Here is a 6,000-nt window from a genome sequence, read left to right as displayed (position 1 = left end):
GAAAATAAGAGTATATTTAACGTTAACACAAATTGTAATCAAGATAAAAAAATATATAAAATAAATAATTTCTTTAGAACATTTTATCATAAATTAATTGCGATGTTTCCTGAAGAAATAAACCGAAATTGTAAGGCAACCCTCACTCGGGCGATGAATAAAAAAGCTCACGGCTTCGTTTGAACTCTTCGGCAAATAGAATGAAAAACATCCCTTTACAGCGATCATAAAACTCCTTGAATGAGTTATTATCGAGGTAATAAACTATAGGAGAATTACTGAAAATTTTCTCCGGCAATTTGTGCTGTTTTGTGCTGAATGAAGTCAATAGGGCAATTTTCTTCTCGCTGTCGAGTTTCTTTGTAAACAAGAGTACGGTGTGCTTTTTAATATTGCAAATGAACCAGGTGGAATTCAGAAACGAAATAAAAAGGCGAGGAAGGCCAACAGAGGCGAAGTCAATTAATTTTCTTGGCCACTGCAGCGGGCTTTATACGTTACGAGGTTCAGATATTTATAATTATTCACCGTTCGCATAATTTGATCGGAAAACTTTTGAAAATATGCATAAAGTTAGTTACCTAAAATATTTTTTCATCTTGTAAAAGTACTGTATATTTCATTGAAATTGAAAAGTTGTTAATGAATATTGATTTGGACTGTGTTTAGTAAATAACAGCATTTATCGATACTTTTCCTGGCCGATTACCTTTATTTCCCATCCTTCTCTTACAAACAATTAAAAAATAAAACATAATACACATTAATATTGAAACATTAAAAGAATAGACACTACTTATTTTTTATCAATTGCATGTAAACACTAATTAAATACAAATTTATATAAAGTTAGCAAAATAAATGATTAAATTGAATTTTAATTATTGTAAAAAATTAAATAAAATTAAAAAAATTTACGAATTATTAATAAAATAAACATTAATAAAAAACGTATTTTAATAAAATTAACAATAAAAATTATCAGAATATTTTTTTTTTTAAATCATTCATTAATATAAAACTAATAAAAAAAAATCAATAAATACTAATAAAAACAATAAAGAAAATATGCATCGAAACAAAACCAGCAATGTAATCCATCAGAATTAAATGTACAAAATTAATATAGCAATATAAAAACGCATTTTTGATACACTTCTTAAACCTAAACTTCGTCAAAAACGTCGATCTCTACGTTTTCAATGGTGTTGTATAATCCGTACATTCTTGACACTGGATTGAAGAAGGACACATTATTCTTAAATGTAGAGTGTTTTTGGGTTCCTTAAGGTATGATCACTAAGAACATAAATTTTTATCGTACCTAAACAGCTTGAACTTTTCAATCTACCATTTACAATCTCATATAAATATAACAAAACATTTACCTTTCTTCTAGTTTCTAAAGTTTTTGAGTCTCTTTTCATAATTATTCAGTGTGGAACCCAATTGACGTTTCTGTGATAAAAGTCTAAGATATTTTTTTTCGTACAGATTCAACAACACATATATACTTATTGTAATGTGGAATCCAAATCGTTGATCCGCATTCCATTTTACTTCTTAGAGAATTGTACAATTTTATTGAAGATTGATGGTTTTTAAATGGTTTTGTTGTCCTATGGATTAATCCCAACATATTTAATGATTTTTTTTTTATATCAGTAAAAATATTTTTTTAAATACAATTTTGAAATAATTTTGAATTTCTTCTATCTTAATGGTACCTTCCTAACATTAAGATAAAAGACACATAAAATCGGATAAGTAGTTGGATTCGTCGCGCGTCGTTGAAAAAATTGTTTCATTTGAAATTGAAGAACATTCACATCATATTAGGTAGGTATCCATTCCATGTTCCTATCCGTTTTTCAAATATCACAAAACTGAATGAAATTCGTTTTTCATTTACAATCCGCCTTTTCGTTAACATACTGTCTGCTTATAAAGTCGATTGCAAATATATTATGTACATATGTTTCAAAGCCTATGCTTGTCATTGTCATCATCATCATTCCATGTCAACTCAACAGTTGGAGCATATGGTATCCACAAAGAACCTCAATGCATCTCCGTCAGCTGCCAACTTCCTTGCGTCCTCTCAAGTCAGGTTTTCGTCCCGAAGTTCTGATATAAACTCCCGGCAAACTATCAGCGGTGGACGTCCAGGATGTCGAGAACCTGATGCCTTGTAAACTAGGCAAGCGTGGTTAAGGCTCTCAGAAGGCATCCGCAGTATATAGCCTAGTCAACCGTATCGCCTCCGCTTGACGACAGTTGTCACGGGAGTTTACTGCGTCCGATCTCTTATTACCTCACTCCGAACAAAGTCTAACACCGCACACCCAAGATTCTTTCGAGACATTTTTTCTCAAAACTCAGAATGTTGCTGTTTTGGGCCTTAGTGAAGTGTCACGATTTGCATCCGTAGAGGAGAATAGGTGGTATGCAGGCGTTATATAGGCGGCATTTGGTTTTCATTGAGTAAATATCCGTTTTCCAGATAGCCTTTATACTATGAAATGTGGCGCCTGCTACTCCTAACCGCACTCCCAGTTATTTTTGAAAGCTGCCATTTTCTGTAACATATACACCCAGGTATTTGAAATTCTCGACCCTTTCGATGATTTGGTTTGACAGAGTCAGGGGATTTGGGTCTCGAAAACTGCCTTGAGATAGTCACCCCGACAAAGCAGTAGTCTATTTGAACTCGGAATTATTGTTGCATGTCTGCTATTTATGTTTTATGTTTTAATCAATACAGTGTTATCTATTATATTATATTTATATATTATGTACAAAACCATTTTATTTCAAAAATACAAATGAATGCCTCGAAACGGGTTATGCCCAGTGAGGTGTTTATATAGAAAATTAAAAATATAAAGTTTCATGTTAAATAAAAATACAAATATTTTTTTAAAACATTTGAGCATCAAGGCACAAAGTATTACACAGTACATGGGTTTTAACAATATTGATTTTTAAACCCATGCTTGCGGAGTACCTATTTAGCTTATTTAGCTAATTAGCTTATCTACTGTGATTTGAAGACCTCCGACTGATTCGTCAAATATGCTTGTCAGTGTATAAATATAGGAATTAGCTTGTTTAGGTGAGCCTGCCCCGGTTGGAAGTAGACAGAAGAAATGGTGTTGGTGTTTTGATGCAAAATTATTTCATGGCGAATTAATAATGAATTGATTTATGTAGCGCCAATGTTACGGTGATTAGGAATTGGACTGGCTGCACTTGAACTACATGCTGGAACTGAGTTGCTGCACGACCGCGTTGATTTGCTTCCTTGCTTGAGCTGACTCTTCGGGCTGACTAGATGCTACCACGCCCTGTGGTCTCTTTATAGCCCACGTTGTTTGTTTCATTGTATCACCATGGTAGGAATGATTTTAATGTAATGCAGAATGATGCTTTCTGTCGTTATGTGCAATACTGTTAGAATTGCATAATATGTTGTATTGCATTCAACGTAAAATGATGACTTGCTTCATCCATCGTCGGTGTATATGATGAATTTTTCAGACAAAATGGTTGCAAGTCTGTGTGTCATCGATCAATGCACTATAAACCCCCCATAAATATGTTTGCATGTAATTAAAAATGTGAGTGTGTTCGTATGACAAAGTGTGTAAGTAAGAGTAAGATTGTATGACTGTAAGGGTATATGAGGTGTGTGTGAGGATGTCTTTCGTAATTTACTATAGGGCGAGTGAGGATATGTTTACGCTGAGCGAATGCTTTTATGAATAATTTCCTAACGTAATTTGTACAGTAGATAATTGAATTCTTATTAATTTTTAAAAATTTCATATAAAATTGAAATTTATTTTATTTTGTTTTATTTCATTTGGGATTTTTACAGCTATAAATAAACAAAATAAGCAGAAGAATCTTAACAATGCTAAAGCCAATTAAAAAAATTCACTGTAAATATAATGACACATAATATATAAGAAAAGAAGTTTAGTAATTGTATTTGTGTGAAGTTTGTATTTATGTGTATGTGAATGTGTGTATGCGTTAATGAATGAGGGAGAGGATACATGTGCGTATGGGAATGAATGAGGGAGAGGGTGCGTGTGTGTGGGTGCGTAAGTATAAAAAAAATATTGTTTAAAACTTGTAATTGTATTGATATAAACCTACACATACGAGTGTATCATAAGTGTTTGCAAAAAAATGTTGACTCTATCTAAAAGGCACAGGTTTTCGTAGTAAGAAGAGTTTTTTTTAATGTTTCTTAAGCATTTTTTTCGCGACTTTTTATTTTGGATTTTCTCAGACTAACAAAGGGTTAAATGTTGTTTTTTCCATTAAGTGCTCAAGTGAATAGATAGTGTTCAACTACTTAGATCCAGAGTTCTACTGAAGATTGTCTTGTATTCCCAAACAGGCCTCTAAGTGGATTGCCTTGTTGGCGCTGTTTGCACTGTTTCGTCATGACTGACGTCACATCCGGAGCTTTCACCGGGGGTACTGGGAAATCCCTTCCAATCCTGAAATAGTTAAACCCGGCTCTGCGCCATCTCGTCGAGGAGAGATATTCATCTTAATTGGCAGGAATGAACGTGGTGGAATCATTTTTGTCTTTTTGACTCGAGGCGGTAAATCGGATTCTGAATTGTTAAGCTTCGACTTAGATTGATTGAAGATCCATTTCCGGTAAAGTAATAGTCTACAATTGCAATTGGTACAGCAGGCGTTAAGTTTGACTTCCGCTTCTAAGTATTTACAGATTGTTCATGAATATGGATGCTCAAATGGTGTGCTGTATATTCATAAAATGAAAACTTATTGAATATAATGTACGTATTACGTATAAATTATATGAGAAAAATAATAAGTAATGATAATTAATATTGATATATAACAATAGAACTGGAAGAAATTCCAAAGAAAAGAATATAGAAGTCTAAGAATTTACAAAGCTTATGACTTGTCATAAGATCTGTAAATAAAAATGAAGCTTTATTGATTATAATTATTTAATTAAAATCTTAGCAAGCAAAAGAAGATAGTAACCAACACCTGATGATCGCGCCACTTGCTTGTTAGCAGATGAATGCTCGGAATGCTGGTTCGTGGAATGAGTTATCCTTTATTTGCTTTGCCGCGGAACCCTAAATACAATAGATGCAAATATCTGGAACTTCTATCGTGGCAGTCAGGATCAGATCAGATCAGATCCTTGCGTTCGGTAAGGAGAAGTACTTGACAATTACACGACACAGTGGATTTAATGAGTTATTGATTGCAAAAATAACTGATTTGCGATCGCGGTGAGAGTATAAGAAGCACATGCACACACGATCAGTTCGGTTGTTTTTCTGGGGATGGGATAAAAATTGGTACCCACGGTTTGCAATAGCAATATGTTAACGCCTCATCCTAGTAAATATGCTTTGCATAAATGTGTGTACACAGAAAGTTAATGTGGTGTAACCACCTGATATTCGTTATTAGTTTTTCAAGAAAAAAAATGTTAACATGCAGTTGCACCAAAAAATGTTAAAGACCTCGTTCTAAAAACGTGAAATGTCCAAAACATAAAAATTAATATATTATTCTCTGTCCTTAAAAGTCCATACAATCGTTTTTTTTTATTGGAACCTCCTTCAAATTCACTGTTAAAAATACGGTGTTTTTGTGAAAACAACCACTATCCATATCAATTTGTTTAATGAACAGAAAATATGACTTAATTACTATTTCTACCACTGTTTTGCGCCACTATCACTCATTATTTGACAGTTGAAAGGGTGTTCTATATAGATCAGCAGGCTTATTCCGTCACAATTTCGTTTAGTAAGTTTGTTCGTTCGTCATATATACATCTCATTCTAACGCAATCAAAACCATATTTCGCCCTCATTCCCTCTCGTAGAAAACGAATGAATTAACGAAACGAATATGTTACAGCATAAGGCCACTGTATAGTCTGTTATAATATATTTGAGCTTGGTGAATATTTTGACAAATCTA

This window comes from Micrasema longulum, unplaced genomic scaffold (assembly GCF_059751315.1).
Source record: "Micrasema longulum isolate JH-2025_06_02 unplaced genomic scaffold, ASM5975131v1 h1tg000260l, whole genome shotgun sequence".
NCBI classification, from domain to species: Eukaryota; Metazoa; Arthropoda; class Insecta; order Trichoptera; family Brachycentridae; genus Micrasema; species Micrasema longulum.
Note: the sequence above shows the minus strand (reverse complement) of the source record.